Below are 26,389 nucleotides of genomic sequence, written 5' to 3'. Positions count from 1 at the left end.
GATCTATATATCAAATTTTTTCATCCCCCATTTTTTGGCCCTATAAAAGGTCATTTAATGCCTCAAACCTGACTTTGAAGCATTCTTAGGAAGTCTCCAAAAATTGGAAAACTACAATAACTTTCAAACTGTGTAGCCTTTTGACCTGATTCTTTTTCTAGAATGTTGTAAATTACAATTTTAATTCTCCCTCCAATTTACACCTTCTGATTCACCATAATTATGGCTCAATTACATAGTCCTATTTTTTTAGCATTTATACGTATCCCAAGGTGCTTAAATACTCTAACCCAGAACACTGATAGTGGAACTGTGAGAGTTGGAACCTTTATTTGACCCAAATGGGTATTCAAAAATGAAAACACATGAAATAGAAACTATGTCTAGGTACATTTTTTTGGGTGACACAGGATTGCCCTTATACCTCTGGATGCTCCTGCATTAGACACCCAGGGTAGATTGAAAAGTGACCTTGTCACTTTATGGATGGTAGAGGAAATCCCAAATGGGAAACCTCAGCTGCTGATATCCAAGTTGAGTCCTCAGTCGGTCGACCTTTCCACTTAACTAGATACTCTTCATACTACCTATTTCTGGTACTCTTTCCCTCATGATGATCTAGAATCTCTTCTATCTCCTCCTTAGAGGCAAGAATTGGACATGGTTCTAACATCAGCTCCTTATCTGCACCACCATCATGATACTCTATTAAGTCTGCGATGTTGAAGATAGGAGAAATGTGAATTCCATCTGGAAACTCCACCTCATATGCATTTCCTGAGTCATGTTTTTTCAAAATTTTGTAGGGGCCAAATTTCTTCATCTTCAGCTTGTTGTAAGTACCTACTGGAAATCTTTCCTTTCTTTAGTGTACCATAACTAGATCCCCTACTTGGAACTCCTTATATCTTCTTCTTTGATCAGCCCTAGCTTTATACTATTGATTCATCTTGATAATGTGTGCCTAAACCTCCTCATGTAGGCACTTGATATGTTTAGCAAACTCTTCTGCTTCAGCACTTGTCCTCTCCCCTTGCTCCATCTTCCTCAATTTTGGTGTAGTCCTTGGGCTACTTCCATATACAATTTGGAATGGTGATTTACCAGTACTCCTAGTTATAGAGTTATTGTAAGCAAATTCTTCTTGTGGTAGAATCAAATCCCATCCCTTGGGCTTATCCCCAACTAAACATCTCAGAAAATTGCCCATACTTTTGTTTACCACTTCTGTTTGGCCATCAGTCTACGGATGATGTGTGGAACTGAATTTCAAGTCCATTCTCAACTTCTTCCATAATGTTCTCCAAAAATACCCCACAAATTTAGTGTCTCTATCAGAAACTATACTCTTTGGGAGGCCATGTAGTCTTACCACCTCTCTGAAAAATAAGTCTGCAATATGGACAACATCATGAGTTTTATGGCATGGAATGAAATGTGCCATTTTGGAGAACCTATCAACCACCACAAATACTGATTCATTACCCCTTTGTATCCTCGGCAATCCAAGAAAAAAATCTATACTTATTTCCTCCCATGGCTTTGATGGAACAGGCAATGGCTGATAAAGTCCAGTATTGTGACTTAATCCCTTGGCCACTTAACAAACCTGAAAACTCTGTACAAACTTCGCCACATCTTGTGAAGTCTGAGGCCAAAAATAAGGTCAAAAATAATGCTTTCTAAGAATGGCAATGGTCTTGTCTCAACCAAAATGTTCTGCCATTCCTCCACTATGTTTCTCCATAATCAAATTTTCCCTCATGGAAATCCTTGGAATGCATAATTGACTGCCCTTGAACAACATACCATCCTAAATCAGATAGTCTAACCACGTAGTTCTATCAATAGCAATAGGTTCTTTACAAGCTTTCCATGCTTTAGCAAAATCAGGATCCTGAGGGTACAAATTCTTGAGTTCATCAAACCCAACTACTTCAACCTGCATTACTGTAAGCAACAACTACCTCCTACTTAATGCATCTGCAACCCTGTTAGATTTTCCACTTCTATGCTTCAACACAAATGTATAGCTCTACAAAAACTCTACCCACTTCATATGCCTCTAATTCTATTTACCTTGGCTATTTAGATATTGTAGTGCCTGGTGATTAGTATATAAAACAAATTCCTTTGGCAATAAATAATGACTCCATTTCTTTAAGGCCTGAACTATTGCATAGAACTCTTGATCATAAATAGAATACTTATTTTTTGCATCATTCAATTTTTCACTAAAGTATGCAATAGGCTTACCTTGTTGGCTTAATACAGCCCCAATAGCACTTCCACTAGCATCACAATCCACTTTGAACACCTTGCTAAAATTAGGAAGTACCAACACAGGTTGTTCTATCACCTTCTTCTTCAACAATTCAAAACTTCTCATAGTTGCCGTAGTCCATTTGAACTCTTTTCTATCCCCTCTTATTGTGTTAGTTAGGGGTCCACATATGCCACTAAAATTCTTAATGAACTTCCTATAAAAACTAACCAAACCATGAAATGATCTCACCTCCATAGAAGACCTTGGAGTAGGCCATTCCAAGATGGCTTTTACCTTCTCTGGATCCATTTTGAGACCTTTAGGTGATACAAAAAACCCCAGGTATACCAACTCTTTTTTAGCAAAGCTACACTTCATCAGATTAATTAATAGTTGCTCTTCCCTTAACCTTTTAAGGACACTATGAATATGCAATAAATGTTCTTCCAAAGTCTTGCTGAAAATTAAAATATCATCCAAATAGACAATAACAAATTTTCCCAAGAACTTCTTAAGTACCTCATTCATAAGCCGCATGAAGGTGCTTGGGGCATTCGTCAATACAAAGGGCATGACTAGCCACTCATAAAGACCCTCCTTGGTCTTGAAGGTAGTTTTCCACTCATCTCCTTCTCATATCCATATTTGGTGATAGCCACTCTTGAGATCTATCTTTGTGAAGTACTGAGCTCCACTCAAGCAGTCCATAAGATCATTCATTCTTGGCAAAGAAAACTGATACTTGATGGTTATCCTATTTATAGCTCAAGAGTCTGTACACATTTTTCACTCTCCATCCTTCTTTGGTGCTAGTATTATAGGTACTACACATGGACTCAGGCTCTCTTGAATCAAACCCTTCTTCAATAGCTCCTAAACCTATCTATTTAGCTCCTCAGTTTTAGTAGGAGTCATCCTATGAGAAGCCTTGTTAGGAAAACTAGCTCCAGGGATTAAATCTATCTGATGATTGATTTGCCTTACTAGTGGCAATCCTTCTGGAACATTATAAAAAATGATGTCTCCAAACTCACTTAATAAATCTAAAACTTCAGTGGTATTTCACTACTACCTTCGTTATCTTTTCTAGGAATCAAAGCATAGCACATACGCTGATGTTTCATGCCATCCAAAAATTTTCTTCCATCAACCAGATAGATCCTAGCACTACTGCATACCTTTTCACCTTCTTTTACCATGGGCTTCAGTTTGTGGTGAACTCCATCCTTTGTTAGAGAGTATGTGTTTGCATGACCATCATGTACTACATGCCTGTCAAACTACCATGGTCTTCCCAACAATAGATGGCAGACATCCATTGGAATAATATCATAGAGAACTTCATCATGGTAAATCCCAATTTTGAACTTCATTAAACATTTTTCACTTACTAGGACCTTATGATCATCCTTCACCCAATTGATTCGATAGGGCTAGGGGTGTTTCTCCCTCTTGAGATTTAGCTTAGAGATCATCTCTTCTGAGACCAAGTTTTCAGTGCTACCACCATCAATGATCACATCACAAAATTTATTCTCACATTTGCACCTAGTATGAAATAGACTTTTCCTTTGTCCTAGTTCAATCTCACCACTTAGTAGGACCCTTTCATTTACTAAAGTCTCTCCTCTTTCTACATCCTTTGAATGTGATGACTATGCATCCTCATCCACATGAGCAACCCTAGCTTGGCTCTTAGCCCTCTTATCTATCCTTCCTTGTCATTGAGGGAACTCAAAGGCATGATGGCCTTGTTCATTACAATGGAAACATGAACCATGGAAACCTCCTCTTCCTGAACCTTGTCCACATCCTCTACCTCTTTCTCTCTGATCTCAAAAGTTTTGATCATAGGAGCGGTTGAAATCCTCGTTCCTCTGGTTCTTGCTAGTACCCACATCTTCATTTTTCCTTTGGGTCTCATTTTGACCTCCAAATGACCTACCACTGCCCCTTCCTCCTTGACCATGCCCTCTTTGTATCCCATCAAACTCATAGGGAAAACTAGTATGCCTCTTCAACGCTGGTCATTCTTACTAGACTTAATTCCTCCTAGATGCTAGGTCATAACCTACTGGTATAACAAGCAACCTTCTCCTTATTTGCTTCTGCATGCCCTGCTCTAATCAAAAGTCAGTAAAACTCCTTTGTATATTCTTGGACTAATTTTTCTGCTTACTTTAACCCATGCATCTTCTTAAAAAAATCAAGCTCGTAGTCAATAGGAGTGAACTACTTCTTTAGTTTGTCCACCATGTGATCCCACTTTGGGATCTTCTCCTTTCCTCTTCTATTTATTTCCAATTGAACCTCTTGCCACAAAATTTTGGCATGGCCTTTGCAAACTTAACCCTATCTAGATCCCTAATATCCTCATACTCAAAGTACTCTTCCAGTTCATTGATCCAGTTGGTCAACTCATCTAGTTTTAGATTTCCTAAAAATACACCCACATCAATTGTAGGTCTTTTCCCAAACTTGGTAATGGACCTAAAAAGCCTCTCCTCTACCTAATTCAAAACTTCCCCTTCAACTTCCCCTTCTGGTCCAATTTGTTCTTCTTTATTGTCATCTTCACTTTCGTCACTTACATCAACATTTGTTTCTCTATGGAGCTCCTCTTGCAATGCTTGAACCTGACTTTGGAGGGCTCTAACCTCCTCAGGATTAATAGCTCCAACCCTTCCACCATGGTCTCTTCATGGAGGCATCTTCATAACTCAAACCCACAACCACATAGTCATGGTGCAAACTGCCTCACAATCGGTGCTCTGTCTACACACTTAGGAAAACCCGCTCTAATACCACTTGATGGGGACACAACCCAAGCACAGAATGGACACAATAGGAAAGGAAAAATTTTATTAACTATGAAAATATGCTATTACACTTAGTGTAGAGAAAATAGACTCCAAAACTTCCTTATGGGCTTACAATAGCATAAATCTGGAGATAATTTCTTCTTCCAGTACCTTCTCTCAAACTCCACTCTGAACTGTCTTTTACAATGCTAGAAATGTCCTTAAATAGACTCCAAAGGGTTAAGTATTAGGAATACATTCTATAAATTTATAGTTGGCATCCACCACCAAAATGGAAGGCTCTAGAAGTCACTTTAGAAGTTGGTACAAAATTAGAAGAATCCATAAATGGTAGCCAAACTTCCAGGAGGCATAACTTTTGAACCGGAGCTCTGATTGACAAACTGTTTACATTTCTTGAAAGCTCTCAGACTACTCTATAGCCCTATGGAAAAGCTTTTCTTGTTGCCCATTTTTGGCCCTGTACAAGGTCATTTAATTCCTCAAACCTGACTTTGAAGCATTCTTAGGAGGTCTCCAAAAATTGAAAAACTGCAATAACTTTCAAACCATGCAACCTTTTGACCTGATTCTTTTTCTAGAATGTTCTAAATTACAATTTTAATCCTCCCTCCAATTTAAACCTTTTTATTGACCATAATTATGGCTCAATTACATAGTCCTATTTTTTTGGCATTTACACTTGTCTCAAGGTGCTTAAATACTCTAACCCAGAACATTGATAGTGGAACTGTGAGAGTTGGAACCTTTATTTGACCCAAATGGGTATCCAAAAATGAAAACACATGAAATAGAAACTATGTTTAGGTACATTTTTTTGGGTGACACAAGATTGTCCTTATACCTCTGGATGGTCCTGGATCACAAATCATCAGAGCTAACTAAGATTTCTAACAAGCAATTAGATACTTTGAGTCAAATGATGAATGCCAACTATGAATTGAATGTCAAGGACATTGAGATAACAACATTGAAGTTGCAGAATGAGCAATTTCATAATGACCTAAAAAGGGAAAAGGAATTTACTAAAAGTTTCAATAAACTAAGTGAGCCATCAAATACTTTGAACAATTATTGGGATCCCCTATATCTAATAATGATACATCTAGAGTGGGATACACAATTATTGAAGAAAGGAGAAACAAAGGTAAAAATTCCAAACCTACTTGTCATAATTGTGGTACGAAAAGAAACACTACTAATGTGTGTAGGAACAAAACTATAAATCAGAATGGCAAGCATAAGAGCATGTCTCACTACCATAAGTGCAATAAACAAGGTCATTAGTCATATGAATGCATAACTAAGACCATGCAGACACAAAGTTTTGAAGGATATTGTTATAACTATCAGAAGTATGGACATAGAGATTTTGAGTGTAGATCCAAACCCATGTGGTCATCAAACCAACAAACAAAGGTAAATAACAATGGCAACTCTTATAACTAGGATTATAATACAAGATATAGCTATCATTATTGTCAAGAGTATGGACATGTTCCTAAGAATTGTATTATGACACACTTCAAAAGTGACTACAAAAGGTGGTTGAGTCAAACCTCATGTTTTAGCTATCTAAAGATTGGTCACATCAGTTGATACTGTCCAACAAGGTCAAAGGCACCAAGTTGTGAGTTCAATAAAGAAAAAGGCAAGGCAGATGTTGAAAAATGTTAGAAATGATATGAATAAGACATGAAAGAAAAAGGAGGATTGCAAGACATTAAGTGGAGAACGGATCACTTCACCCAATGGGTCAGGTGATCACACCTTATCAAACTAAGAAATCAAGAGGTATGTGGGACTAATATTCAAAAGTTATATCACACATCAATTCCAAAGGATTTAGTACTAAAAAGTGTACATAAGCATGAATAAAGATGCATGATGTTATTAGGAATCAAAGAAAAATCTTTAAGTTTTTCAGTTATTGCTAAGCATGAAAAGTTTCTTATGATTGCTGAGTGAATTGCTAGAGGATGCCAATCTAACAAACTAGCTAGTTGTTGCCGAGCTCATAATGGTTGATGAATGAATGAAAAGACAAGTGGATGCTGAGTGAGCCATAAATTAGTTGATGCTAAGCTTACAGCTATGTAAGCACTTAGCATTAATTGTAGTACTTCAAAGAGGTATTTTATCAATTTCAACTCATTTTACATTATTTTGAAGTCAAGAAAGAGCAAGAAAAGCTAAACGTAATCTAGAAATTCCATTTGAAGCATTTTTAAAAGATTTAAATAGTAATTTGACACCATTTCATCAAAATTTTCAAGGTATTTATTATGTGCCAGGCTACGCTATTTTCAAATTTCATAAACCCTAGTTTCATAAAATCATATCTAGTTCAAAGGGTGTACAGGCTAAAGAGGTTTTGAATGTTTAGTTGGTTAGTAAAAAAGTTAAACAACCTATTTTTAAAGCCATACTGGACATTGCATACAAAAAAGATCCCTTCGATGTGTTATCTATGATACCACTAAAATTTTTAATGATTCAGGATGTCAGAAAGTATTACAAATGTAAAATTGGTAGTATTGGAGATATAGAAATTAGAGAAGAATATGTTAAATTATGTGAAAATGGTGTGCTAAGGGAAGAATATGAGATTGTGGAGAAGAAAGGGTTAACTCATGCCCTAGATTTCCCTAATGTTTTCAAAATTGAATGGATCTAGATTGTATTGAGTAGGATTCATGATAGTTTACTATGGTTAGATAATGGGCCTATCAAAATCACCAAAAGAATAATGGAAGATTTGGCGAGAATTGATGCTTGGCTGGACAAAGGACTAGAGGGAGAAGAGAATCCCTGGACAGAAGTCAGGAGTAGAAAGAAGAAGAATAGCAGGAACCCTTCTCCGGTATCTCCCCCTTCTACTAGAAGCATGGCCAAGGCTGATCTCGGCCACAAATCTAACCCAATGGGAAGGAAAAACAAGAATGAAATCAGGAAAGAGGAAGCCAGAAGAAACATTAAGGATGGTACGTAGTGCACCATCCAGGAAGCATGTTCAGTAGTTAAATCATGAAGATCTTATCTTGGAATATTCGTGGACTCAATGGAATCCACAAGCAAGAAGTTATTAGAAATATGATAAGGGACCAAAGGCCTGATGTGTTTCTAATCCAGGAAACTAAAATGAAGAAGGAAAGGATGGAAAATATTAAGTTCAACAATAGCATGAAGGGCATAGCCTCTAACTCTGAAGGAGCGTCTGGAGGACTGCTGTTACTTTTCAATGATAAGTATTTCAATATAGTAGCTGAGTATGATGAAGATAACATTCTTTTCTGCAGAGTTCAACATTTGCACTCTAATGATTCTTGGTTTTTAGTGAATATTTACGCCCCCAATAATAAGAGAGATAGAAAAAACTTCTGGAACAAAGTTGGTAATATGGTGCAAGATTGTGACATTAAGAAAGGTATAATAATGGGAGACTTTAACACACCGCTAGAAGATAAAGAGAAAAAGGGAGGTATGCCCCCGGATTGGGAAAGTAAATAGGATCTTTCTAACTTCATAAATAATCTAGCCCTTATGGACGTAGAGCTTAAGGGCGGATCCTTTACCTGGTCAAACAAGAGAAAAGGCCATGATTGCATTCAGGTTAGGCTGGGTAGAGCTCTTATATCTTCGGATTGGCTTCAATCCTTTAGCTGCAGACTATCTCTGCTTCCCAGAATTGGTTCGGACCACTCTTCCATTTCTCTTTTAGTTTCCCCTCTGGTACACAGGAGATACCATCCTTTCAGGTTTGAGAAAATATGGACCTCTCACCCTGACCTCCTGGATAATATCAAGAAATGGTGGGGAATAGAGGTGGAGGGCTCAGCCATGTTCAGAGTCACCAGAAAACTTAGCAATGTGAAGAGGATGATTAAAATTTGGAACAAGTCTGATTTTGGTCATATCTTCCATGAAAAGAAAGAGTTATTTGATAATCTAACTATTATCCAAGATTGCATTCAGAAGGAAGGTTACATTGAGACCAACAGGGTTTCGGAGCTCAAGACCCTGTCTGAAATTCATAACATTATTAATAAGGAAGAAAAATTTTGGAGGCAAAGATCGAGGATCACCTGGCTAAAGGAAGGAGATCGAAACACTAAGTTTTTTCACCTAACCACCCTCTAGCACCGTGCTAGTAACAGGATTTATGGTATCAGAAAGGGGCAGGAGCTGTTAACTGAAGAATCTGCCATCTCGAAAGAAGCTATTTCCTTTTTCTCTAGCCTTCTCTCTGAGGACCCAATGCTTTCCAATTTGGACCAGGAGGATTTGTTACACTGTATCCCTCAGCTCATTCAACCTATCCATAATAAACAGCTCTGTGCTATTCCTAATGCTTCGGAAGTTAGAGAGGCTCTCTTTTCTCTGCCTGCTGACAAGGCTCCAGGCCCAGACGGTTTTCCCACTTTTTTCTTCCAAAGGTTCTGGTCGGTGATCATGGGAGAGGTTGTTCAGGCTGTCCAGGAATTCTTTGGAGCCAAATCTATTCTCAAGGAGCTAAAATCAACTTTTGTGGTTCTCATTCCTAAATCCCCTGGGGCGGACTCGTTGGACAACTTTAGACCTATTAGTCTGTGCAACTCACTCTACAAGATCATCTCTAAAGTTCTCACTTTAAGAATGCTCAAGATCTTGCCCATGATAATCTCGCAGCATCAATCGGGTTTTGTTCCAGGGAGACAAATTTTGGATTCTGTCCAGATGGTGCACGAAGTCATCCACTCTCTTGAGGCATCCAAACGGGAAGGTATGTTTCTCAAACTGGATCTTTCTAAAGCTTATGACAGGGTGGACTGGTCTCTCCTTGGGAAGGTCCTCTCGACTTTTGGCTTTGACAGTAAAGTTTGCAAAATTATCTCTCAATTGGTGTCCACCTCCTCCTTGGCTGTTCTGGTTAATGGAGTCCCTTCTAATTTTTTCAAACCTTCCAGAGGCCTCAGACAAGGAGACCCCCTTTCGCCCATTTTGTTCATCATTTTAGCTGAATTCTTAGGAAGGATTATAGACTGTAGTAAGTGTGAGGCTTGTATCAAAGGGATCCTTCCCTCCTCTAATTGCATTCCCTTCACTCATCAGCAATTTGTAGACAATACTATCTTGGGGGGGGAAGCTTTTGTCAAAGAGGCCAGAGCCCTGAAGAAGATTCTTGATACTTACTCTAGTGGGATGGGTCAGTTGATTAATTGGAACAAAAGCTCGCTCTTTTTCATCAACACCTCTGAGGTTAGACAAAGAAAAATTGCCAGGATTCTGGGTTGTGGGGTAGGCTCTTTCCCCTCTACCTATCTTGGTCTCCCTTTGGGATCCTCACCCCCGAAGTCTTTTTGGAATGGTATTTTGGACAAATTCAATAGGAAGATGGCTGGTTGGAAAGGGGTCTCTCTTAGTCAAGCGGGGAAATGCCTCTTAGTCAAATCTTCTCTTCAAAATCTGCCAATCTACGCCCTGAGCCTCTTTGGAATTCTGGGGAAAATAGCTGAAAGAATGGAGAAAATCCAGAGAGACTTCCTTTGGAATGGTAATGAAGGGAAGAAAAGATACCCTCTTTTTGCTTGGGAGAAGGTTTGCCTCCCTAAGAGGTACGGAGGTCTGGGCATTAGAAAGATCACCCACCTCAATAAGGCTCTCCTAACTAAACAAATATGGCGGATCTTCAGTAGCACTGGTGAATGGAGGGACACCTTGGTAAACAAGTACCTTAGAAGACCCACTCTTCTTTTCACCCTTTTTAATGAAGATATCCCAAAAGGATCGAACATTTGGAATGGGATCATGAAAGCCAGGGACCTGGCTAAGGCCAAGATATCATGGAAATTGGGAAATGGGAAGGAATTCCAGTTCTGGTCGGATAGATGGCTTTCCCAAGATCCACTTATCAATAACCCTATTTTTGAGAGATGGATGCAAGCTTGTACTGATCAAATTGGGTCCAAAGTTTGTGATTATTGGAATGGCCAGGAATGGAGTGACCTATCCCTCATCTCTGAGGACTTGACTCCTATAATGCTTATGCTCAATTCCATGATTCCTATCAATTTGGGGGATGAGCTGGTCTAGAGGGATAATCCCAATGGAAGATACTTTGTTGCCTCAGGCTATAATTCCCTTTGGAGCTTAAAAGAGAAGGCCCCTTGGGCGGAGGCTTGGATTCTGGGTCTCACTCCAAAGATCAACATTTTTTACTGGCTGGCTCTTCAGAACAAAATCCTTACTCATGACAATCTCATGAAGCGAGGACATGTTATGCCCAGTAGATGTCCCTTGTGTAAGAATCAGGCTGAGACCGGAAATCACATTTTCATCTTATGTGACTATGCCAGGGAGGTGTGGAATGTCATCACACATGATAATGAAACCCTCTGGTGCAAACCAGATAATCTCATGGATTTTTTCCATCAGTGGAAAGGTCTTTGTAAGATTGCTGGTCGGCAGGATCACTCAGACTGGATTTTACCCCATTTTTGCTGGGGAATTTGGAAGGAAAGGAATAATAGAATATTTAGAGACAGAGAGGAGCCGGCTATAATCCTTGGCAGGAAGGTCTCGAAGAATATAAAGGAAAATCTCCAAGTGCTGAAGGAGGAAGAAGAAGAAGAAGGGGACAGAAAGATAGCTAAAGAAAAAGACAGGAACCTCAAAAGGCAGGATGTTAGCTGGCTTCTCCCCCCAGATGGTTGGTCAAAAGCCAACTTTGATAGGGCTTCTAAGGGTAACCCAGGCCCTTCAGGTTGCGGTGGAATCATAAGAAATAGCTATGGGGAGGGAATAGCTGCCTTTGCTTCCCCGCTGGGAATCCAGACTATTCATCTGGCTGAAGCAAGAGCTGCGAGTAAGGTGGTCAAGTTGGCTTTTGAAGCTGGGATTACTAAACTCTAGCTTGAGGGGGACTCCAAAAACATTATTAATACCATTAATGGTATTTCCCCTCCCTCGTGGACGATTGCGAACATAATTGCTAAGACTTGCGCCACTCTCACAAAGTTTGATAAGGTCCACGTCACTCATGTTTACAGATTGGCAAACCCAGTCGCTGATTGGTTTGCTAATAAAGGGGTTAACGCCACCAATAATCTAACCTGGCATGCCGAAAAAGATTTTCCAGCGGAGGCAAAGTTGCTTATTGACCAAGAAAAAATCTTGGGAAGGACGGCTCAAATCCAATGCAATTATGGATAATAAAGATTGCTTAATAAATGGTAAGTGCCATTATTGGCATCGTGATTTTCACTAGAAAAAGGGGTTTCCTCTAACATTTCGACACATTCGAAAGGACGATACCAGTATTTTCAGAAAGGGGCATATTCACGGGTATCATAAAAGAAACATCACCATTTTTTCGAAAGCAAATAACTTGCACAGTTCAAAATTCATGAGAATTGTGGAAGTTGATCAGGTAAACATGACGGGTGAGAGGAGCAAAAAGGAGCCGATGGGGGAAGTTCAGAAGTGGAAGAACAAGGCCAAAGTTTGGAGAGAGCTGGAAAAGGGTGGGGTTACTAATTTCTTTGAGAAACTTCATGGCTCGGATCCTGAGATCACTAACAGCATGGTGAATTCGTGGAATAATGGTAAGGTTAAGGTGAACGGGGTCTACTTTCAAATTACTGAGGATGTGGTTGCTGAAGTCACGGGGATTCCGATGGAGGGGCATAAATTCTTCAGAGACAAGAAGATGTCTTCTAATGCAATCAAGGATTTTGTGAAAAACACTGAAGAGCTGAACAAGCTGGGCAAGAAAGAGACATTTTTTGTAACGGATACTATAAAGAAGCTCTGGAGGTATGTTCTCTACGCTGTCATTGAATATATAACCCTAGACCCCAGGTTTGATAGGGTTAGGACTCACCATTTTGTGATTCTGAATCATTTTTGCCATGGTAGTAAGATATCCTTCCCGTATTATCTTTTTAACTCGATGAACAAGGCCATTTCTAGTTTTAAAAAGAAAGCTACCGTCAACTCGGCCCTACATGAGGGTCTTCTGCTTCTGATTCATGAGCATTTCCACGCTCAAACCATTAGCAAAAACCCTATCCAGGGGGCGGATGTTGACAAGAGCAGCTCCAATTTTTCCTCAGATTCCGACGATGTCGAGAGCATCAGCTCTTATGAGGTTTTTGAGCATTCAGGTAAGAAGACTAAAAGCCATAAGAAGGATTACCCCTCTATCAAATTACCCAGCAGAAAGAGCCCTAGAGGTCATACCCCAGCTAAAACTGGCTCTGCTGAGGTGGAGGAGGAAATGGATACTGATGATTCTGACAAGGTTTCGAAGGAGGAGCTGGATGAGGAGAAACTGAGAAAAAGACAGAAGAGGGAGGGAGAGAGCATGGAGCACTCCAGTAGTCAGGGAAAGGATTCTCTGCCCATTCCCCTCTCCCCTATACATCCTCAGCCTCCTTTGGAGGAAAATGACAACTCTGGATAGATTGAGGGGGAAGTGCAAGTTAATAACAGAAGGAAGGCTTGGAAGAACTTCAATGTGAGAACGACCACTATGGGAATCTACAGAGAGGCGATGAACCCCCAACTCCTGTTGGACGACCTCGAGAAGCCTAGACTCAATGAGCTAATTGACCCGACTATGGTGGCTATTTCTGATAATGCAAGAGAAACGGGCATGAATCTGTTGAACAATGCCCGCAATAGCATGATCGACAACTTTAGATCAATTAAATGGCTTTTCCATGAGCTTGAGGATGTCAGAGATAGGGTTTCCCAAATGGAAAAAATCAAGAGCAAGACAGGTGCAGAAAGCCAAGGCGACCGGAATAGCTAGGAGACTCTGATGGAGAGGAGAGTAAAAAATATTGAGAACTACAATCACAACCTGGCAAGTCAAATGATCTCCCTCCTCGCTTCGATCAATGACAACATCCTCTCTCTCTTGGAAAATCTCAAAGACAGGAACCAGATGGAGGAAGATGATAAACAGAACAGAGACAAAGATAGGCTGGATGTGGATAAAGCCAAGGACAACACTATGGAGCAGGATTTGATGAATGCCCAGGATCATAAGGCATAAGAGCAACAAGAGTGCGCCGAAGCTGCCCAGACCATGCTCGAGATGGAGAAGTAGTCTGCTAGGTTGGGTCTCTGTCCTTTGGTTTTTGTTTCTCTTGGCTTTGGCTTTTTGTCTGGTCTCTGTTTTTCTAGTTGGTTCTCTGGCCTTTTTAGTGGGCAGTTGTTTAGGGCTGGGCCTTTGGGCTTATTTTCAGCCGTAAGGCTTATGTTTTGGCTGGGCATTTTTTTGCTTATTTTCAGCCTTTCTTGTTGTTAAACTTATGGGTTTCAGGATCCCTTAAAACCTGTTTACCTTATCAAAAACTTAAGACTATGAGGAGTGAATCAAAAGAGGTTATTGAGAAGAACACAAGGCCTGTGTGGAATAAGAGGGGAATGATAATTGGCACCATCACAGATCCTCTAATAGATTTTGTAGTAAGGGTAACTGCACATAAGTTTACCATTCAAGGAGATTGAACAATGTGCCTTGTATTGCAGTAGATGTGGGTTATGAGTTTGTTAAGAAGAATCATACATATGATCTTGCTGAGCTACAACTAAAATAATTGATTGAAAACCTAGGAGCAATAAGGAAAACAAGGAGTGCTCAGTGCAAATTTGGATCTATTTTGATATGTATCTTCTTTTATGTTCAAAACACATTTCCTACATTTGGCACTGTGGCATGGAAAACAAATAGGTTTGTAGCAGTTCAAATAGGTGAGTTCAATGAATAGCTAGGTGATAATTTTGAATTAGTAATGACCAACTACTTGGAGGACTTCAAGCAATCTATGAAGAAAAGATTGAGGAATCTAGTATCATTAGTAGAAAAGCATTATGATGATGTTTGCTTCCTAGTTGATGTTGATTATATATTTGTTCAAGCAAAAACTCCAAGAGTAAGATGGCTAAGACCATTAGGCTATGAAATTAATGTAGATGAAGCCTTTGTAGCAATAACAACATTGCTTGTAGAAGAAATAGATAAAAATGCCAAAGCATTTGGTAATTATGAGATGACCAAATCCAAGATTACCATGGAATTAAAAACTACCTCTGTCATCGAGAAGAAGGAGAAGTTGGTAAAGAAATTGAAAGAAAAATTTGGTGAAGGTGCCAAGGAGGAAGAGGATGAGGAGGAAGAAGATGAAGAGGAAGAAGAGACTCAGACCCAAGCACAACTTGCATTAACACAAGGACTAGGTGAAGATCAACAAGATGAAGAAGCATAAATTATAGAAGGTGCCAAGGAAGAAGAAGTCAAGGAAGCTTCTACTCCTACTAATAAGAAGAAGAGAAAGGCTAAAGCATAAACATTAATAGGATACAAAATTTCCAAATGTCAGCCCTCAACAAATCAAAAGTGTAAATACTGAAACAATTATAGTAAAGGATGTTTTTGATCTCACTGCTCAAAACATCAACCCACTAATAGAGGAAGATCTGAAAAGGATACTTGATCAAACTACACTATGGGCTAAATTGTGTGACAACCCTATATTAGTGAGTGTAGATGAAATTCAAAAGTTAGTGAGTGACACTAAAAGGGAAGAGGTGAATACACTAGAACCAACCATCACCCCTCAAGTCACTAATGTACAACATTCAAATAAATTAACAGAAGCTACACCAAAAAAGGTTGATACATTTGGAGAAGATAAAGTGGAATCTCAAGCCACTACTAATATATAGAATCAATTAGGTTAAATAAATTTATTTTCACTTCCAACACAAGTTCAAGATGTAATCCAAAGAATTGTGGTAGAAAAGGACAAGCCTAAAGAGATTGAGTTGACACCAAAGCTAAAGGAGCAAGTAGCCATTCATGCCTTGGTAACTTTATCAAAATTTGGCACTCCTTCTAGTCACACTCTTCAGAGGTTGAGCACAAATGCAACACATTTTTAATTTTTAGTGCCAAGTCCAAGTTCATCAAAGGTAGAAGAGGTCATAACATATGAAAATGTAAGCCTAGAGGAAGCGATTGTTTTACAAAAATATGATTATGACACAATGAGAATAGAGTAGATGGGTATACTACAAGAAGCCCTGGCCAGAAAGAAACATCAAGAACTAATTAGAAGGGAGCATGGGTAGAAGAAAGCTTTGCTTGATATTAAAGACACCTTCCTAGATGCATTTAGTCTACCTACTCTAGATGAAACCAAGTTACTCATTGAACAATTGACAAATATAGTGGAAAAGATAAGTGATGCAAACCTATTAGAATGGTTTGAAAATTAATTTCAAATCAAAGTGAATGAGAAAATATTAAGTGATATAGCACTTACACAAGTTGCATTGGGAACTACAGAAGAAAGTGTGAAGAAGGTACTTGAGAACATTTTCTCACTATGCACCAAATTGTGCAACTCCACACTCTTCACATAAGAGACAAGGAATCAAATCTTAAGCTTGGAGAGTAACATACAATCATCAGGAGCTAAATTTCCTATGACTCCAGCTCAAAGTGAAAAGCATTTCAAAAGTTTATTGCAAACCTAGAGTCAGTTAGCAACATTATCTACTAAAGAAGCCAACATAAGGGCCAAACTAATCAACATCCAAACAACATTGACTCCTCACATGGAAATTTTGCACAAGGAGCTAGGCTATGTAGAAAGTCTCATGGAGAAAGACCCCAATATTTCTACATGAGATGGCCTGGTCCACCTTGTTGCCGAGTTGGCTATCCAAATTAAGTCTTTGGATGTTGCTTGTGAAAATTGGGATGTTGCTCTCAAAATTATTCTTGAGGTCCATAAATCCTTTTTGGACAAACTATTAGTGTATAGCCCATTAACCCCAGTATCAAAAAGGGGGAGAAAGTAAAAAGGGAGAGAAAGAGTAGCCAAAACCAAAGGGGGAGCCAAAGGAGGAGAAAGTAAAAGCTTAAGAAAGGAAAGAAAGAGTGCTAAACTAAGATAAAGAAAGAGAGCATGGGGGAGAAAGCATAGACAAAAAGAAAGAAAATATCTACTCAATGCAACAGTAACATTTTGAGTATAGAACAAAATCAAACAACTTAGGGGGAGTTATCAAATTTTGAGGTATAAGTTGTTGTAAAATTTTAAAAATTTGAAATTTTTTACATAAGCTGAATAAGATATATGTTATGCTTGTAAGAATAAGGGTATTAATGCATGACCAAGTGTTTTTGACACTCATGTCAAAGGGGGAGATTGTTGATCTTAGATTAGTTTTGACAAGTGAGTGTCTACACACTTAAGTCATTTAATTAGTTCATGTCAAACAAGTAGTACATCTTGAGCACAACATGTACAAGATAGAGCATGTTGAGTCACTCAAGTGCCAAGTAGACAGTGTATATTGAGTGATACAAAAGATGAGCAAGCAGTGCATGCTGAGTCATTCAAATGCTGAGTCATAGTATAGAAATCAATATATGCCTAGCATCAGAGGCTACAGATGCCAACTAACATAGTTTTATCATACTTGTTTGTAATGGCACAAACTACTACATAAACCATTTTTTAGCCAACTAATAGATTGAATTACAATATTTTCATGATAAGGATAAATATTAAGTTGGAATCCCTATGAATTACATGCATCCAATTAGAAAAAGGGAAGGTTTAAGTAGAAAAATAGATGAATCATAGCCATTGATTCATACCTAACCCTAAGTCACTGAGGTCTTCTTAAGGAGTAAAAACCCTAAACTTCATATGCATGTGGAAGGAGTGAAGTGAGAAGTTTGGTCATTGATGGTGAGGACCTTATAGACCTTCTAGAAAGTAAAAGGGTGCTATTTTCATTAATTATTTTTGTATCTTCCTCTTGCTTAGGTGGTTGAGCTTCTTCAATAGATGCTTTTGTATTGATAGGTGCTACAGGGGTAGGTGATGCTAGAGGTGGACTACTAGGTGAAACAAATAAAGGTTTCATAGCAAGATGTTACTCTAACTTGCTACCTTCATTTCAACTATGGTTTGTCTGGCCTCAGTACCCTTCCTTAATCATCCCTATTTCCTTTAGTATTTTCTTTATAATACACTCAACTTTCTTCTTATCTTCTTTGGAAATCTAGAGTTATTGTGCTTCAACTAACCTTTCTTCTATTGTACCCCATCTTTCACATGTCATCAATGCCTACCTTCAATAAATCCTCAACATATTCAATTAATTATACCTTAGTAACTTCATAACCCAAGGGGTCAAAAAAATGATTGTTGTGTCAACTACCTCTATACATGTTCTGTCAATTTTCATCATAAAACATATTTTTTCTTTATAATTTTACACACTAGTTCTAGGAATTCTTATTTTGTTTTTCATCTCAGAATAGAAATTTCTCATCAAGTTGTTTATGTTCATAATCATATAGTCTTCAAAGGTTTTCCTGTAGTAAAAATTGATCAATTCCATTGTACACTTGGCTTATTTCCATTATGACTGTGGCATGTTTGGGAATCTTTTTATGACATGAAAGAATAGGTATGTGATTAGAGACCCAATCTAAAGGTTGCATATTTATTCTTCTTAATTCTGTCACAAATTTTTGCAAGTTGTTGTCTTATAATCTCACAAAAATTAACTTCAACTTTGACAATAGACATCTTATATGTTGCATTTTTAAAACCTACAAAAAATTCATCCTCTCTAGAGATGGAATTCATCTTGTATGCAAATATTATTCCAATGAATCTCACATTATCTTGTTCAATTAGAATCAACATCATGCATGTATCATTCCACTTTGTTTTAGTGTTTACTAGCACTTATTTCTTCATATTTTTCTCATTGATAGGAATTTTTCCCTTGTTTCTCAGGCCTCTCACATCATGAATTAGGTCACTTTTAATTTCAACTACTTGATCTCCAAACCAAAAATTTTCTCATGAATTCTAATTAGGATAACTCTAGCCCATTCTTCATTATCAAATTCATGGCAAAAAAAAATTTGTCTAATATCTAGTTGACCTAAGTGGTCAAACTCATCGTTAAATCTCATGTCTTGTTTGTAAAACTTCTAAAAGTCCTTAGGAATATCTTAATCTTCTAGGGTTTCATACTTACATTGGAAGTATGATTGTAAATCTTCTACAATTGCTACTCCATCCAAATTTTTTGAGAATACCCCAATAGGGTCATCTCCCAAATGTGTAATTGATGTTTTCTTAAACTTATACCTAGGTTTTTCCATATTATAATGAAACAAAGAGGGATCCATATTAAAAATTACAAATGACTTCACATTAACATTTCAAATTAATTATTGAATGATGGATCATTACTTTGATTTAAGTCCTTTTATTTACTACAAATCTATTCAACATTGAATTTGCTAGTTTGCAAACTCAAAAAGCTTATATTGTAACCACTAGACTGAATTTATTTCTTGAGCTCACATATGGACTCTGATCTTTATGCACTCTTAACTATAGATTCTAAATATCATCTCCATGCTCCTCCTAAGCGCACAAAACTTTATGTCACCATTTCAGGGTCTAATGAATTTGCGGTGTGATATGCCATGTTTCCACTATTAAATTGTTTATTGATAAGGGTTTATCAACTACTATAGATGTTTTTAACTTCTTCTTAGATGTACCATTTTTCTTCTCAACCCATACCTGCATGGTTGTAGGTGTCTTTTATTTAAAAAAGAATTCATTGAAGTTTTCTACTTGTTCTTTTACATTTTCCTTAGATGTCTTTCATTACTTTTTTCTTTCCTTCTTTTTTTTTGTTTGTATTCCTTCTATAGTTCATATTCTGTGAGCTCATACTTGGTGTTTTCATATTTTTCAATCTACAAAATCTTGTTGTATGTACCAAATTTTTCTAAATTGGACATGCTATCACATTGTTTCTATCCCTAGGTTCAAATTTACTAGTCTGTAATTTGCAATCCCTAGCAATATGTCCAAAAATTTTGCTCTTGTAACACATAATTCCATTTCTTATTATGTTTTTTTGTCCAATAGGTATACTAGTTGTAGTTTTATTAATTTCATAATTTCCACTATTATTATATCTAGGTTTCCTACATTTATTAGCTCTATGTCCATAAGAAAAGAAATTATATCAATAATAAGAAAAGTGTTTAGAATACTTACTTGTGCAGTCCTTCTTCATATATCCAAGATGATTACATGAAAATAATCTTATATTAAATTGTTTCTTCACTTCTTTAGGTTGTTCAAGTTGATCAAGTTGATTAGATACTTCTTTGTTCAGATCCTCTTGTTGTTTGAGTTGTTGGTTTACTAGATCTAGCTCCTTAGTAACTTTAGATCCTAAAGTATATCTAATCCTTGTCTTGTCATAAACATGTCTTTGTGCCATAATCTATTGATCAATATTTTTTTTGCTAGAATAAAAACTCTCAAGGTATTTCTTAGTTTGTGTAAGCTCTCCTTTAATGATAGTTTTGTACTTCTGAAGTTCACTATATTATAACTTTTTTGTCTCAAGTTTAGATGTCGACTTAGTAAGTTTGGATTTCAGATCTACATTCTCAAATCTAAAATCTAATTGATTTTTCTTCTCATCTTCCATAAAACTCATATTAATATTTGTGATCTCAAGTTCATGATTTATAATCGCATTCTCCTTCTTAATCTTGGAAAGTGCATCACTTTCCTTGATCTAATCATTTGACTCTTTCTTCTTGGATTTAGATGATTCAATTCACTATTTCAACTTTTGAATGAAATCTTGTGCATCTCTAAGTTTGATCTTCATATTGTTTATTTTTTCTTTGACTAAATCAAATTCCTCAAGAGATTCCTCTAGGTTATTTTGTAACTCATCCATATCCATAGAGACATTACTCAATCAATTATGTCTCCTTTGACTAACTATGCTTTGATACCAACTGTTAGAAATAGGGAATACAAAGGAGGAGGGGTGGGGTGGGGGGGGGGGGGGGGGAGGCAGGGGTGTGAATCAACACTCCACAAAATTTTTCCCAACTATGGATACTATTATTAGTCTTTAAAATTTCATAAATGATCAAACTAAAAGTAAACATAACCATAACACAGTGAAACTCATAACACCATTATTTGTTAACTAGGGAATTCCTAGCCATGGAAAAACCTCGATGTGGATGGTACCAACAAAAGGGTCGACTAATTAAAAGTATATTGTGAAAGATATTGACCTTGTTAGGAGCCTATTACATCTCTATAGTGTGGCTATCCTTGTTAGAGGACTAGGCATTGTTATAAGCACCAACCCAATTAGGAGTTAGTACTACAATACAAAAGTATCAAGATGAGCCCACTACTCAAATATGCATATACAATAGTATAATCTATATGAAAAAAGTATAGATACAAAAACCATTATGACTATGTTGAAATCTTCAATATCTTATTTATCCTTAGTAGATCTCTTCACTAAACTGATCATGTATTCGTACAATACCATAATATCATTATGTTCATATAAATACTAGTCTTACAAAGTGAACATCAAAATATTATAATATTACATTCCAATGCCACACTTCTTTAAAACAAAAAGTTCTTCCTTTATATCGAATTCATTCATCTTGTTAGCCTTGTTGCTTAATACCTTGCCAAATATTTTAAATTAACTTTTGCTAAGGGAGGGTTGGCATATAAGATGTCATCCCAACCTTTTAAAGTCATTTTTTTGGTAAACCAAAATAATCCCTTAATCTAAATGCCTTTATTTTGTTATCTTCTCTATTATGCATGTATAAAATGTCTCTATAAAAATTGCCACAACTCTATCCGTACATCAAATATTCTTAAGCACTCTTACCATGCTAAAGAAACTAATCTAATTGTTCTTTATTTTCCTAAATTATACTTAGACAATTTTCTAAGTCCAAGTATCCAAAATTTAGTATTATGTTTTTCCTTATTCATAGAAGGTGTAGGTTTCTATAAATGAAAAATCTATATCATCCTTACATATCGTCCTAGCTAAATTTTGAACATAACTTAGAAATCATACCAAGAATATAAGGCTAAATTACTCCAAGCTTTACACAAATTTGTATTTGTAACTTCAGGATAAACAAATGTGCTTAGTGTATGCCCCCATGTTGTAGTGATTAAAAACACCTTAATGGGAGAAATAGATTTAATGGAAGTTTACATACATCCACTAAAGAACATTTCCACTATGAGATGCCCCCAAGAAGAGAAACATGTAAAGGGAAATGAGAACATGACAAAAAGAGAGAACACAAAGGGATCTACTAACTTTAGGGTCAGTATGTTCATATATAATGTTATATCAAGTATGAAATTCCATAATTACCAAAAAAAAGTAGAACTACAATACAATAGAGGAAACAAAATGTAAGAGTCATGAGGAAGAGTCTTTTTGGGCCAATAACGTGGATACCAAAAAAATTGATGCCACTATATCATAAGCGACCAAGAAGACTATATAGGATCAATAGTACAAATAATTTCACAAGAATATCATAACATGTAATATAACATAGAAGAAAAGAAATAAAATATAAGAATTTGTATGACAAGATGATTACTTTATCCTCTTGTGGTAAAGAAAGCAACAAGGATTGTCTAAAGCAATCAAATCAGAACATATAACAAAAACACAACATGGGAAAAACACAACAAAAAAACAAAAAGAATACCATGCTAAATAAAATTTTCCACATGCCCCTCACTCATCTTTGTCAGAAATGTTAGGGAAAGGATGGTAACTCATGAAAGGAATGACATCCAACACAGTAGAAATCATAGGTAGTTCTAAGCAAGGACTCTGAGAGTCACTAAGGTTATTACTAAAAGTGATTGTAAGATGCATAAAAAACATGTTAGGAAAATCATTATCCATATAAATTAATTCTTCATCACTACTAACAAGTTTATCATCTAAAGTATCTTCCATATCAAGATTAATATATTCTAAAATACAAAGAGAATCATCATGTTTATCCATATGCATAGCGTTACCTTGTCTATCTTCTTCCAAAGACTCATGCATGGTTGGATCAAAGTAAGGTAAAGGTTGAGATAAAGATGTAGGTTTAGAAGCAAGAAAATGATATTTAGCCTTAGCTTGAGCTTTACAATTCTCACAATGCTAACATTTGTGTTGGTTACAAATGGTTTTATGAGATAAAATAGAAGGATTAGGATAAAATAACATAGGTTCTAAAGATGGTTCAAGTATAGTAGCTAAAAGAATGAATTTAGAAGGTAAAAAAAGTTTAGAAGTAGAAGGAATAGACAAAATTAGAAAGATAAGCATAAAGAATAACCCTTAGGAAAAATAAGCTCCATGATCTTGACTACCTTATATTGTTGATAGTTTCTATAAAGATGATCAAGACACATAGGTTATTTTTTAGGATGAGATGACTAATAAAAATAAATCTCAACACAATATTGAAGATATAATGGCTTATAAAGGGAATGATTAATGGTGATAATTTATCCATTATACAAAAATTTAAGGCACTTATGAATAGGAGAAGCTATAAATTGCATGAAAGAAAGCCATGGAATACCAAGCTTATCTTGAAATTAATCTAAACTAGGAATAACAAAAAGTTAATATAAACAATATTCCTCGAAAGAGTAAAAGGTAAAGTGATATAATCTCAAGGACGATAAATAAAACTATTACAATTTTGAATCCATATAGGACTTGTATCATTGGTATCTCTATGAAACCCTTTATTAAAAATATTCTCTTTAGTAACATTCACAACAAAATTAGGGTCACTAAAATTATCATAGGAGCCTTAAACATATCAGACTGACTAAAGATAATAAGAGGTATCTATTTAGGTTCAGATAGAGAAGAAATTAGAGTTGAGGTTATAAATTGACATTATTAACCACATAATTTACTTCTTCCATCTTATTATCATAATTAATATGATGATTAGAAGAAGAATTTTGATTAATAAAATTTTCCTAATGTGAAGGTAAAGTTTTAGTGTAAATATACAAATTCTGATTGAGAGATGCAATAGAATTATTTACATTATTAACTTGAGTACCTATATATATATATATATATATATATATATATAGCATTAGAGTTAATAAGATCCTAAATAGAATTCTTCAAAGCATAACACCTTTGAGTATCATGATTGGGTTGATGATGTTATGGACAAAAACCACTTGAATCAAAATATTTAGGAATCAATTTACTAGTATAGATAGGATGAATAGGAGGAATTTTAAGAGTTCTAACATGAATCAATTTATTCATCACCTTAGGTGAAGGTTAAAATAATTGATTGTACTTATGATTAGGATGATATATAAGGGAAAAATTAGTTGTACCTTTAGATGTAGTAGCCACTTAATCAAAAAATGTATTTTTTGACTTGAAATTGTTAGGTTTAGAGGACTTATTTGAATTTTTGGTGGCATAACTCTTATCACTAGAAATAGGATCCATTAAAGTAGAGCTCTTGAGTTGACTCACTTGTAACTAGTAATGGTGAAGCATTGGACAAAGATGTGAAAATCAGGTATACTCAACAAGGAGAAAGATTGATTGACTAATTTTGAAGCATAAGGATATCTATACAAAAGGCAATTGCAATAATCATCCTATCAATCCATAGGCTTTCTAGGTTCTTATGAGAGCCACTTCTTTTTTAAAGGTGATTGCTTTGGTCAGCTTTAGCAACTTTTCTCTACAAGTGGGGAATCACAAAAATAATATGGGTTCCAAAGAAGAAGATGAGAACCATCCAATTATGAAAAATAGAAAAAATGCATAAGGGTTTGGGAAATTTTGGAGAGTGGTCATCTCACCACCTTTATGATGAGACTTCATGGTGGAAACCCTAAAGTTACCAATATTTTCTAGAAGAAATAGAATGATGGGTCCTTGAGCTTGGATGGGAGAAATTACATAAAAAATGAGGAGCTCATCTCTCTTGCCTTTGGTATATAGATGGATGGGAGAAATTTCTACATAGATCATAAATTTTTTGATGTGGATATTAATGATTTCCACAAGGAACCTAGAGAAATAGAACCTCTTGTGAAAGATGAAGGTAAGACCTACTTTCAACCATGTAATAATTTGGTATAGGTCTAATACCATGTAAGAATTTTCCTTAGGGAAAAATCACACCAAGATCAAGAAGCTCAACCACTAGCACAATATGGACCAATAAAGTATGGTCAAAATAAAAATATGAGAATGAATTGATGTACATACACACTAGAAGTTCCTATATATAAAAGCCTCTAGAATGACTAGGAGTCAGTGAAATGATAAGCCTCAAAACTAAGCACATGTCTACCAAGAGTGGATTATCCTCCATTGAGCATAGAAGTTAGTGCGATGATGAGAGGATAAGCTTACATAGGTGTGTCATGTAAAAAGATGTTGTAGACACCATGTGCTTAATTAGAGTATGAACAACTATGTTGTCTACATGACAACTCAAATGATTATGCAAACTCCTATGTTGTAGACACCATGTGTTAAATTAGAGTTTCTAACTCTTGTGTTGTCAATAAGACAACTCATACGAGTATTCATACTCCTAGGTGTGTAACTAATAAATAATAAAATAATGGGTTAACCTAAGTAAACTTAAGTAGAGTGTAATAATAATTAATTATTACACTAACAAGCCAAAATGTATTAATAAATTGTGGAGGTTTATCCTATGAACCATTATCTATTATGTTACTCTAGATACTAGATTTTCTATAATTTGATCATATCACTTTGTCTTGTTGAATCATCTCAGAGATGATATCAAGGTGCCTATTCATTTTTACTTGTTATATTCTTTAAATGCTAGTATTAATAGCATTAGGCTGAAAATAGTCACAAATCCTCCCTTGCATGTGGGTCTCATGTTTTTCATTTATGAGCATACTAAATCCCACTCAATAAGGAAATTTCTTGGCTTAATGGGCAAGGAGGAAACTATGGATAGTGAGATTGAGGATTTCCATGGTTTTTTTGAAACCAAAGACAATGAAGGGATATTTTTCAATAATGAGGATTTAGGGATGAATTCCAAAGGAAAGGGTGAGAATTCCACTTGGGATACCCTTGGTAAATCACCAAAGAAAAGTGGATAGATCTCCAAAATATAGAAGAAGGAAGAGTTGGAAGAGGAGTTGTACGAGGAAGACTCAATAGAGTTAGAGGAAGATGTTGAGTTGATACAATGAAAGGAGACTCCCAAGAAGAGAAATCCTACTTGGAATACAAAACCCCATAATCCAAATAAATAGGATAAGGTGGTCATTTCTTCTGATGACTATGAGGAGGGTGGATATGATATGGATACTGGTGGTCAAGA

This window comes from Cupressus sempervirens, chromosome 8, assembly GCF_028749045.1.
Source record: "Cupressus sempervirens isolate cs-2001-9-10 chromosome 8, ASM2874904v1, whole genome shotgun sequence".
In the NCBI taxonomy this organism is placed as follows: Eukaryota; Viridiplantae; Streptophyta; class Pinopsida; order Cupressales; family Cupressaceae; genus Cupressus; species Cupressus sempervirens.
The sequence above is the reverse complement of the archived record's forward strand: the minus strand, read 5'-3'. Positions refer to the sequence as shown.